The sequence below is a fragment of the Schistocerca piceifrons genome, chromosome 2, assembly GCF_021461385.2.
Source record: "Schistocerca piceifrons isolate TAMUIC-IGC-003096 chromosome 2, iqSchPice1.1, whole genome shotgun sequence".
NCBI lineage: Eukaryota > Metazoa > Arthropoda > Insecta > Orthoptera > Acrididae > Schistocerca > Schistocerca piceifrons.
Genome location: NC_060139.1, coordinates 741112614 through 741125670, shown reverse-complemented (window position 1 = coordinate 741125670; position 13057 = coordinate 741112614). Strand labels below are relative to the sequence as shown.

General features: G+C 39.6%; 1 protein-coding gene across 1 annotated transcript in view; it reads right to left on the bottom strand.

Annotated features, from left to right (window-relative positions):
• The window catches only part of LOC124776229 (GRIP and coiled-coil domain-containing protein 2-like), a 282612-nt gene that overhangs the window by 109691 nt on the left and 159864 nt on the right, over positions 1-13057 (bottom strand). The gene's annotated exons all lie outside the window — the stretch shown is intronic.

Below are 13057 nucleotides of genomic sequence, written 5' to 3'. Positions count from 1 at the left end.
CTACAATGCTGGATATTAGGTGCAAAGAAGTCCATGGTCATCGTCGACACAGAAAGCAACACTGCATAGTGCATGGTGGAAAACGTACACAGGAAGGTGTCCTCACCCAAGAGATGGAGATTGGAGAGGACTGAAATGTGATGATGAGGAAGTGAGCTAAAGATCTCAATGCACAATGGACACGATGCACCTTGTAAGGCGCCCTTCCCCAATTGGCTCGCTCTTCAGGAAAATTTTGGAGAATGGAGGTCAAACCCTACAGGGGACCAACACATAAAGGCCGAAATGTGTGAAACTGCTTTTAGTTGCCTCGTACGACAGGCAGGAATACCTCAAGCCTATTCTAACCCCCAGACCTGCAGGAGTGTCACCGAATGTCTTCAGAAATGTTACAAAAAGGTAGCTTGAACAAAAAGCCTTCTATACAATAGAAGAATTAAAAATATGTAATAAAATGATCTAATCTACTAAAGCTTTTCTGAAAATGTTATTGTATCATACTGCTGTGCTTCATTTTCATAATGCATTTATACTTAATGATTAACAGCATCAAGCATACCTCATTTATATTTGGCAAAATGTCAGCATGTGTATTGCATTACACATACTGTTCCTCCCTTTTGTCATTCTGCTTGATGCATTTATATGTAATGATTACTAAATGTGGCAAGTATAAATCATCTACATTCCCCTTCAACATCTTAAAAATGTATGATTTTTTATATAGCTATGAAGTGTATGTAAAATGTTGACATCAACTGCATGCTTAAAGATGCATCAATAAATCAAATCAAAATTCTAAACCACCTAAACTACATTTGGTTTCACAATGCGAGCATACAAGGGCCTAAAAAACGACAACGTGGAGGTACTCTAATTAAATCTGGCAACTTTTATTTCGTTTTACAACTCTCCGAGGAAGGATATATGAAAAGTCTTGATTACTATGAAATGAAAGTTTGAATAACTCGAAAAACATAAAAAAAAGCAGTATCTTTTGTCACTACTCGTCATGACATATTTCAGTCTGTTTTTCTGCTATAACTACAGAAAAAAAATGGCTAAAAATTTCGGAATTTAACTGTGCATTCCCAAGGCAGTGGAGATCATGGTAGTAAAACTGTTGTATAACAGATGCAACACACATTACATCAACAGCCCACATGTTTTACACCACTGCTACATTGTGTAAATTTTGGTGAAGTTCACAGTCTTCCTGACTTGCTTTGGAATAGATTCATGTTACAGAGAATTATTGGCATGTCTTTTTATTGTGCAATGTGCTAGTTTATTTCCAGTTTAAGGTACAGCATACTTTGTGTTAGCATAGTTTGCAGCTGATGCGGAACATTAGTATACGTATGAAAAATTGTATAAATGTGTTGGTATGGTGATGTAACAACTGCTGATTCCTTTTAAAGAGAGGAAGCTAGCATCTCCATCACCATAGGTACCATGTGCATAGCTGTGTGACAGCAGCCATGGGTGTTTCTTTACTACAGGTTTCCAAACTTGACAAGGATTTCTTTACACAGTGTCGCAAGCTGATGATACATTCCTCTAAGTGTCAGAGGCCAAAGCTAGAAGATATCTCCTATGGGATGCTTTGCACACATTTACTTCAAGCTACTTGGATGTTTTTAAACTTTTTACTTTCTGTAGAATGTCACTACGAAAACTATGCTGCTGGCCAGATGATGTCACTGCTGGGATTGTTTGGGAAGAAATTTTGATAACACAGAACACAAAAAATTACCCTTTTCAAATGTGATTACTTCACATTATTAGAGCAACAAAAAAGAAATAACTGTTTCTTTATTGAGTTCCCTATCCCACTTAATTTTTTTATAACAAGAATTTTGAACAATTGAATTCGTAAAAAAAAAAAAAAAAAAAAAAGGAAAAAACAAACACACTTACTTGTAGTTTTCTGACTCAACCTCATTTCCTAGTCATCAGGACTTTTTATCTTCCGCAAAAAGTACTAAACAATTGTACAACATAATAAAAGATGTTAAATCTAATTTGAGTATTAGTGGAATATGGGCCTACTTTCAATGTTCCTCCAACCTATTGTACTTTTTTAGGGCCTTATATGTTTGCATTACAAAACCAAATAGTTTTTTATGTAGTTTAGAGCATGGTAGTTCTAATGAAAACAGTTTAAAAGAGTTTGCAGAAGACTCTTCTTTGTAGAAGTGGGCCAAAAACTGCCATTTTTGACGTTTTTAAAATTGTCGTTAACTTTGCCCTCAATTTATAAACTATTAGAAAGCAGTAGGAGAATGATATTTTATATTCTGAAACCTTTAAGTCTTAAGTTATTACAAGAACAGTTTCGTGTGTATTCCACAATTATGTCTGAAGATATAAAAAGCTGAACTTCAAATTTTTTTTGATTGTTTTTTGGCCAACTTTGTTTTACACTATCCATATGCAAATCATTTCAGGAATTATTATTATTATTATTATTATTATTATTATGCTTAAGAGAGCAAAAAAGTAGTGACAGATGGTCTACTTTTGTTTCTTCTAAGACAGAAGTGTTGGAGGTATTGTGTCTCATAGTTGCCGAAAACTCATGGGTGAACTGCTCTACAAGGTCAAACAAATGACTATATCTCTGCAAGTATTAAATTGGTGAAGTAAAACTTTACTATTGTAATAGGGAACATGTGAGAATGTTCATAAAAAATCTCAGCAAAATCCATGATGGTCACAGGGGAATTTTTTCTGAAGTTAGAAAACTTGTCACAGAATGGCCCAAATGTACTTAATTTTATTCACAGTTGCTAGTGTTTCTCCCATGACTGTATTACTTGTGTAAAATAAAGAACCAACACCTTCAGTCACAAGTGTGATGAGTTTGAGTCTTGAGGGCTCATCTTCAGGTAGTTTAACAGTCTACATATTTTTCCCCCATTTCTTAGGTTTACGTAAAGTCTTGCCTCTTTCCTGTAGTGGAGAAATGGTTTTGAAGCAGTAAACAGGTTTATGTACATAGATACACTTTCCGCTCTACAGCACATTTGTAAACAAAAATCAGGTTTATATCTGGAAAGGATTTTATGTTAGAGAGTAATGCAGGAACTGAATTCTCTCAAATTGTTGGAGGCATGATCGGAAAAGAGAGCAGACCACCACCATAGTACAAACAATTATCAGACGTTTATTATGAGCCTCCTTACGATAAGCCTGCAAAGAATAAGAATCAATTTGAAATGTACAATTCTGTTCAAAGAAAGGTAGGTAATGTTTAATTTCTACCTTTATTGGATAGTTGGAGTAAAGGGCTAGCCCACAACTGTTGTAAATGGTCCTGGAAATCCTACATACTGGCAACAGGACAGAGTTGACATCTGATCTGGTCCCACACATGTTCTATTGGGGACACATCTGAGGATCTTGCTAATTGCAGGAGCACCTCGACATCGCGGAAACAGTTCACAAAGACATATGCCACGTGTGGACAATCATTGTCCTGTCGAAATATGGCATCACGATACTGCTGCACGAGAGACAACACACGAGGACGCAGGATGTCCGTGATGTACCGCTGTGCTCTCAGAGTTCTCTCAATCACTATAAGCTGTGATGTACAGCTACAACACAACGAGTAATACCGCTGTGCCTCCCCAAAACACTGGAAGGTCACTGCCACACTCGTCGACGGTGGCCGTCGAGATACTGAGGAACCGCCATTCGTCGCTGAACACAAGGAGGCAGCATTCGTCAGCAGACGACTCTTCCCCATCATAGGACCTCTCTAAATGCGTCCCTTCATGCTACGGTGTTAATGGCAGTGGCAGCTGCAGATTAGAATGGATTACAAAGTGGTTGGTGCACAGAGCGGTAATCCTCCCTCATGAGTCAGACACTGCCTACCAGAACATTGATGATGAGTATGGCTCCCTCAATTTCACCTTCAGTCCGATGTTGGGCCTTTGTCACATCCAAATACCCCACAAAACTAGATACTGCATGATTTGACCAGCCACCCAAATCAAGATGCACAAAAAGGCCCCTTTCAAACTATGTTAGGTGCTGACAACACTGTCGCACAGTAGTACATGGCATCTCTGTGTCCTTCACATTATCTCTCTATATCTGACACTGTTCACACCCCTTATACAGTACACTCTATCAGGCCTGGCCATTCCATCAATCACAGAAAATTAAAACTAATCATTTATAAATCCGCTAATGGTGTGTGTTGTACAACGATATCACCATCCATCCATGTCTTCTGGGCTTTTTTTATTTTTATTTTTTGGGCCAGGGAGTGTATTTTTACGCTTTGCAGGTGAAGTTGTAAATGGGTTTTCTTGTATGTATTAAATTTTGCTATTCACTACTACTACTAGCAGCTTGGTGGCTCAATGAGCAAGTGCCACTCTACTAATCTAAAGTGCTCCTAAATTATATTATTCTCTGTCCCTTTTTAAATTTTTTTATACACTAATATGAAAAATGCCAACTTATGCTGTGATATGGAGTCCATGTTAAACTGTAGCTTCTCCTATAACTGGTTGAGTATGTCAGTTAATAGAACAAAGGAGTGCAAGAGACCATCACATCCCATACCACCCACCCATTGCAAAGCACTGTGGTTTCTGAACCAACCTTTGGGCTGGGTTTTACTTTACTGCTACTATTTGTTAGTTTGAGACGTGAACCATGTGTTGTACAATGATATAATGCTGCATGAAGAAGTAATAAATTAAAACATCACGCCTGATGTGGCAGTTTTACTGCATGAACACTTGACTTTTTTTCTTTCATAATTTTGTGAACGGTGCCAGTGAGAAGATTTCACAAAGGTTTGAAATCATATGTAAAGTTTGTTGCATATCAATAAGTACTCTCATTTACGAATACTGAATGAATATATAGTCTGGGTATTTGCATGTGCTTCACCCCATGAACCACGGACCTTCCCATTGGTGGGGAGGCTTGCATACCTCAGCGATACAGATGGCCGTACCTTAGGTGCAACCACAACAGAGGGGTATCTGCTGAGAGGCCAGACAAACATGTGGTTCCTGAATAGGGGCAGCAGCCTTTTCAGTAGTTGCAGGGGCAACAGTCTGGATGATTGACTGATCTGGCCTTGTAACACTAACCAAAACGGCCTGTCTGTGCTGGTACTGTGAATGGCTGAAAGCAAGGGGAAACTACAGCCTAATTTTTCCCGAGGGGATACAGAAGAATGCTGAAGATTAGATGGGTAGATCACATAACTAATGAGGAGGTATTGAATAGAATTGGGGAGAAGAGGAGTTTGTGGCACAACTTGACAAGAAGAAGGGACAGGTTGGTAGGACATCTTCTGAGGCACCAAGGGATCACAAATTTAGTATTGGAGGGCAGGGTGGAGGGTAAAAATCGTTGAAGGAGACCAAGAGATGAATACAGTAATCAGATTCAGAAGGATGTAGGTTTCAGTAAGTACTGGGAGATGAAGAAGCTTGCGCAGGATAGGGTAGCATGGAGAGCTGCATCAAACCAGTCTCAGGATTGCTAGACAACAACAACAACAACAACAACAACAACAACAGGTCAGACTGTCCAGGGTCTTGTACTCCATGATTTTCCTTTCTTTCTGGAGAATCCTGCAGTCTGGCCAGCAAGACGCTGCTGACACAGATGGGAGGCGGCGGGGCACGTGGAGTATTGGAATGTGGTGGGCGTCTGCAATCTTGGCATGTGACACTGGAAGTACAGCGGGAAGACATATGGCCGAACTTCCAGCACTTAAAGCACCGCATCGGGGGAGGGATATAGGGCTTTACATCACACCAGTAGACCATTACCTTGACCTTCTCGGGCAATGTATCACTCTCAAAGGCCAACATGAAGGCGCCGGTGGCAACCTGATTATCCTTCGGACCCCGGTGGACACGCCGTACAAAATGTACACCTCGCTGCTCTAAATTGGTGTGCAGCTCATCGTCGGACTGCAAAAGAAGGTCTCTGTGAAATATGATACCCTGGACCATATTTAAGCTCTTATGGGGCGTGATGGTTACAGAAATATCCCCCAGCTTGTCACAAGCGAGTAACTCCCGTGACTGGGCAGAGGATGCTGTTTTGATCAAGACTGACCCAGATCTCATTTAGGACAAGCCCTCCACCTCCCCCAACTTGTCCTCTGAATGCTCAACAACATTGTAATTCTGTCACAGACAGCAAAGGACTTGGAAGAGCAGTTGAACGGAATGGACAGTGTCTTGAAAGGAGGATACAAGATGAACATCAACAAAAGCAAAACGAGGATAATGGAATGTAGTCGAATTAAGTCGGGTGACGCTGAGGGAATTAGATTAGGAAATGAGACGCATAAAGTAGTAAATGAGTTTTGCTATTTGGGGAGCAAAATAACTGATGATGCACGAAGTAGAGAGGATATAAAATGTAGACTGGCAATGCCAAGGAAAGCGTTTCTGAAGAAGAGGAATTTGTTAACATCGAGTGTTAATTTAAGTGTCAGGAAGTCGTTTCTGAAAGTATCTGTATGGAGTGTAGCCATGTATGGAAGTGAAACATGGACGATAAACAGTTTGGACAGGAAGAGAATAGAAGCTTTCGAAATGTGGTGCTACAGAAGAACGCTGAAGATTAGATGGGTAGATCACGTAACTAATGAGGAGGTATTGAATAGAATAGGGGGGAAGAGGAGTTTGTGGCACAACGTGACAAGAAGAAGGGACTGGTTGGTAGGACATCTTCTGAGGCATCAAGGGATCACAAATTTAGCATTGGAGGGCAGCATGGAGGGTAAAAATCGTATAGGGAGACCAAGAGATGAATACAGTAAGCAGATTCAAAAGGATGTAGGTTGCAGTAAGTACTGGGAGATGAAGAAGCTTGCACAGGGTAGAGTAGCATGGAGAGCTGCATCAAACCAGTCTCAGGATTGAAGACCACAACAACAACAACAACAACAACAACAACAACATTTACATGTGTCCTCAGATGTATACTCAGTATATAACTCTAATACTTGTCTAACTGTGATGAACCTTTGACAGAAAATTATACCTTTCAATGAGCAGATTATGTTAAGCATTTTAAACATTGATTTGGTCACTACTTATATGAAATACTGAAAATTAAGTTTTTGTTTCCCTCAGAAGCCATTAGATGAGCAACCTGCAAATAGAATGGGTTCCATTTCCAAGATTCACCTAGTAATATGTATGATTTTTGTTTTTAAATGCTTTGGACAGCAAGTGTTTGTTGTTCTGGATACTATTGTTTATGATAACATATTTTCAAGTGCCAGGAATTGGTAGAAATTAAATAAAATAATCTTGACAGTATAAGTGACATGGCATATATGAATTAATGTCGTCTTCCCTGAAATGGGCCAAAGCTAGTAAATCTGCTGACCAAACCATTACAAGAATTTGGGAGAGAGACTGGAAAGAGGGGAAAAAATGAGATAACAGCAACATTATGACAAAAATTTATTGACCAATACCCTATTAATCTCCAAAAGGTCAAATATTTCTACTAGCCCTCATCGTTTTACCTAGTTGATCCTCTGCTGCCTTCATTATTTCATCTCTCAGAGCTACCCATTCTTCTTCAACTGCATTTCTTTCCCCTGTTCTTGTCAATTGTACCCTACTGCTTTCTCAGAAACTCTCTACAATCTCTGGTTCTTTCAAGTTATCCAGGTCCCATCTCCTTAAATTCCCAACTTTTTGCAGTTTCTTCAATTTTAATCTACAATTCATAATCAAATTGTATCTGCCCCTGGGAATGTCTTACAATTTAAAACCTGGCTCCTAAATCTCTGTCTTACCATTACATAATCTATCTGCAACCTTCCAGTGTCTCCAGGCCTCTTCCACATACACAACCTTCTTTCATTATTCTTAAACAAAGTGTTAGCTGTGATTAAAATATTCTCTGCGCAAAATTCTACCAGGCCACTTCCTCTTTCATTCCTTATCCCCATTACGTATTCACCAACTACTTTTCCTTCTCTTCCTTTTCCTACTATCGAATTCCAGTCCCCCATGACTGTTAAATTTGCATCCTATCTGAATAATTTCTGTTATCTTATCATACATTTCTTCATCATCTGCCAAGCTAGTTGGCATATAAACTTGTACTACTGTGGTAGGCGTGGGCTTCGTGTCTATCTTGGCGACAATAATGCGTTGACTATGCTGTAGCTTACCTGCACTCCTATCTTATTATTAATTATTAAACCTACCCCAATTTGATTTTGTATTTATAACCCTGTATTCACCTGACCAGAAGTCTTGTTCCTTCTGCCACTGAACTTCACTAATTCCCAGTATATCTAACTTTAACCTATCCATTTCCCTTTTTAAATTTTCTAACCTACCTACCCAATTGAAGGATCTGACATTCCACATTCCGATTCGTAGAACACCAGTTCTGTTTCTCCTGATAAGACTTCCTCCTGAGTAGTCCCTGCCTGCAGATCTGAATGGGGGACTATTTTACCTCCAGAATATTTTACCCAAGAAGAAGCCATCATCATTTAACCATACAGTAAAGCTGCATGCCCTCGGGAAAAATCACAGCTGTAGTTTCCCCTTGCTTTCAGCCATTCGCAGTACCAGTACCGCAAGGCCGTTTTGCTTAATGTTACCAGGCCAAATCAGTCAATCATCCAGACTGTTGCCTCTTTTCAGGAACCACACGTTTGTCTGGTCTCTCAACATATATTCCTTCTTGCGGTTGCACCTACGGTGTGGCTATGTATATCGCCAAGGCACTCAAGCCTCCCCACCACTGGCGAAGTCCATGGTTCATGGTGGGAGGGGGGGGGGGGGGGGGGATAAAAATTTTACTGGAGTTGTTATTGCATCTGTAAGAATTATTTACCTTCAGTAATACTGGCTGCAGTAGAAACAAAATTCATTCTTCTCCTCTTCTCCTTCTCCTTCTCCTTCCCCTCCTCTTCCTCCTCCTTTTCTTCTTCTTCTTCTTCTTCTTCTTCTTCTTATTATTATTATTATTATTATTATTATTATTATTATTATTATTATTATTATTATTATTATTACTATTGAACTTATTGTGTTGACATTTGGTAAACATACCATTCTATCTGCACTGTATTGTGTGAATTGTGTATCTGATGATAAACAGTTTGTGAAAAGGCTGTCATAACACATGATAACCAGAAACAAATTTTAGCTGAAAACTCCATGATGATTTTGTAAGTTGCTGTGTCTGGTGTGCAACTTACTTAGTGCCTGGCACTGATTGACTTGACCATTGGTATACTACCTACATGAAAAAAATAGGTGTTTGGAGTCACCTTCTAGTGATGTGTCATATGAACAGGGGAGAGATTTTGATGCCTGTCCCCTGGAGATGACTGGTAAACGATCTGATGTTTTCCCAGTGTACTTCCAACTTGACACACGAGAATTCTACAACCTATGACTGTGAGAGTTTCCAGACTATAAGTCACCCTCATAGTGGGTATTAAGGTCAATCTATCACCATTTAACCATAATCGTTTGGGAGGGTCATGTTGAAGATTATTATACTGGCAGCATCAGTGCAAGTGTTTTTTCCCACTGTATTTTCCACATGTTATATGACCTTGTTTTACATCCATGGATGTGCTCAGATGCATTGAACTCAGAGATAAGCAAGTGCTTGATGTGTATTGCGTCCTTTGTACGGATGTCTGGATACTCATTTTGTTGGATGCTGTGCTGGGTTTGTATTGAGAGAAAGTTCACTGAAGTTCCATTACTTTGTAGCTCAACAATCTTCTGTATTGTGTTCATAAGATGACTGTTACTGTCTGTCCATGTTGTTGGGGTGCTCAGAATGAATAGTACACTCAAAGAACTGGATATGAACATGATCTTGTTAAATCCCATTGCCTGAGAAACTGGAAAGCTTGCATGACGGCCACTGCTACTGCCATAAGCACTGAAGTGTGGAGGTACAAAGAAGAGAAAAAAATAACAAAAAGAAGTGCTGCCCTCATACAGTATATCAGTTACTTTCAGCCATTCAGTGATTATTTCAGTTTTATGTGAGCACAACATTTCTTCAGTTGTGATTGTTAATGTTTTGTGTTTGGAGAGCAGATGGATGTATAATGCTGTGGCAAACTGAGAAAAACAAAATTCCATGTTCTGATTCACCTGGTGGGTGATCTGTGTAGAGAAAGTGTTGCCGTTAAGTAGTAGTTACTATTCTGAAGCACACTTTTGTTTAATTAGAGGAACAGTGTTTGTTCTGAAGAGGGTCCCAAAGATCAACTAAATTCTTGTCAGTTGGGTGCACCCAAGTGTGAATCAGCAGTAACAGGAATTTATCTAGCAAGAACTGGTGCCAAATTTGCATCTTGGTTTCTACTTTATTTGATAAGCGCACAAATGACTCTGTCACAGCCGGAGCAGATTATTACATTATGTTTCAAAAAGCCTTTATATGGCAGAAGTGCCATTCAGATGTCCGTGTGCAGCTGTGGGATTCCAACAAGATAGTACCACCACTCACAACTAGAATATCTGTGACAGTATAATGCAGAAATTTCCCAGGGCTCTTCATTTCTTAGTTTGGTCATGTCAGCTGAATAAATCCGTTTGGTCAGTTTCTAAGTTCTTAATTTTCATTATTTTTCTTTTGTTCCCTTCAGTAGGGATTCCTGAAATCCAAAGCGTATACTATAAGGCCAGCAAGTTTCACACTAGAAAAATGGCATTAAAGCTAAAGTGTTAGACTCATATACCTTCGGTGTGCATTGTCTCTACTGTGCAATACTGTATCATCACATGAAACTGACAGTAAACTCATGTTTCTGCTCACAATGGTGCGATTATGAGATACAGCCCGTTCTTGACACAGTCTTCATCCACCTCCTTTGCTGTAGCATTCCAGCTTCTGTTTTCCTGCTGATATTCATTATCTTCACGAGGTGAAAGTGTTAGTATTGCTGGTAGACACACACAAACATAAATGAAGCTATCCTAGCTTTTGGAACTATTGAGTCCTTTCCCAGGTAGGAAACCTGAGTGGATTGGGGAAGATTAAAAAGTAAGGGCAGGTCAGCCAGATTCCTGGATTAGACGGACCCACCTGTTAGGGTGAGTTTTTTTTTGTCTCCTCTCATCCTCATGATGGATGGGTGCCTCTCGTTCTGGTGTCTGAGTGACCTGCCCTTCCCTTTTGACCTTCTCCAGGCTCTCCCTAAGAAAGGAACTAATAATTCCAAAGGCTAAGATTGTTTTGTGTACTTGTATGTGTGTCTGTCAGCAGGAAGTGCAAAATGGCTAAGCAGGGATGCCTAGAGGACAAATGTAAGGATGTAGAGGCATATATCACTAGGGTAAGTTAGGTACTGCCTACAGGAAAATTAGAGAGACCTTTGAAGAAAACAGAATTGCTTGTATAACTATAAAAAGCTCAGATGGAAAACCAGTTCCAAGCAAAGAAGGGAAGGCAGAAAGGTGGAAGGAGTATGTAGAGGGTCTATACAAAGGCGATATACTTAAGGATAATAATATTGAAATGGAACAGGATGTTGATGAAGATGAGATGGGAGATATGATACTGCATGAAGAGTTTGACAGAGCATTGAAAGATCTATGTTGAAACAAGGGCCCAGGAGTAGACAACATTCCATTTGAACTACTGATAGCCTTGGGAGAGTCAGCCCTGACAAAACTCTACCACATGGTGAACAAGATGTATGAGACATGTGAAATACCCTCAGACTTCAAGAAGAATATAGTAATTCCAATCCCAAAGAAAGTAGGTGTTGACTGGTGTGAAACTCACCAAATTATCAGTTCAATATGTCACAGCTGCAAAATACTAACATGAATTCTTTACAGACGAATGGAAAAACTTGTAGAAGCCGACCTCGGTGGAGATCAGTTTGGTTTCCGTAGAAATGTTAGAACACGTGAGGCAATACCGACCCTATAATTTATCTTAGAAGTTAGGTTAAGGAAAGGCAAACCTATGTTTTTAACATTTGTGGACTTACAGAAAGCTTTTGGTAATGTTGACTGGAATAATCTCTTGCAAATTCTGAAGGTGGCGGGGGTAAAATATAGGGAGCGAAAGGCTATTTACACTTTGTACAGAAACCAGATGGCAGCTGCACAGGTTGAGGGGCATAAAAGGGAAGCAGTGGTTGGGAAGGGAGTGAGAAAGAGTTGTAGCCTATACCCAATGTTTTTCAATCTGTATATTGAGCAAGCAGAAAAGGAAACAAAAGAAAAATTTGGAGTAGGAATTAAAGTCCATGGAGAAGAAATAAAAACTTAGAGGTTTGCGGATGACATTGTAATTCTGTAAGAGACAGCAAAGGACCTGCAAGAGCAGTTGAACGGAATGGACAGTGTCTTGAAAGGAGGATATAAGATGAACATCAACAAAAGCAAAATGAGGATAATGCATGTAGTCAAATCAGGTGATGCTGAGGGAATTAGATTAGGAAATGGGACACGTAAAGTAGTAAAGGAGTTTTTCTATTTGGGAAGCAAAATAACTGATGATGGGCAAAGTAGAGAGGATATAAAATGAAGACTGGCAATGGCAAGCAAAGCGTTTCTGAAGAAGAGAAATTTGTTAAGATCAAGAATAGATTGTCTTTTCTGAACATATGTGTGTGGGGTGTAGCCATGTATGGAAGTGCAACATGGACAATAAATAGTTTAGACAAGAAGAGAATAGAAGCTTTCGAAATGTGGTGCTACAGAAGAATCAGATGGGTAGATCACATAACTAATGAGGAGGTATTGAATAGAATTGGGGAGAAGAGAAATTTGTGGTACAATTTAACTAGAAGAAGGGATCGGTTGGCAGGACATGTTCTGAGGCATTAAGGGCTCACCAATTTAGTATTGGAGGGCAGCATGGAGGGTAAAAATCGTAGAGGGAGGTCAAGAGATGAATACACTACGCATATTTAGAAGGATGTAGGTTGCAGTAGTTACTTGGAGATGAAGAAGCTTGCACAGGATAGAGTACCGTGGAGAGCTGCATCAGATCAGTCTCTGGACTGAAGACCAGAACAACAACAACAAAATTTTAA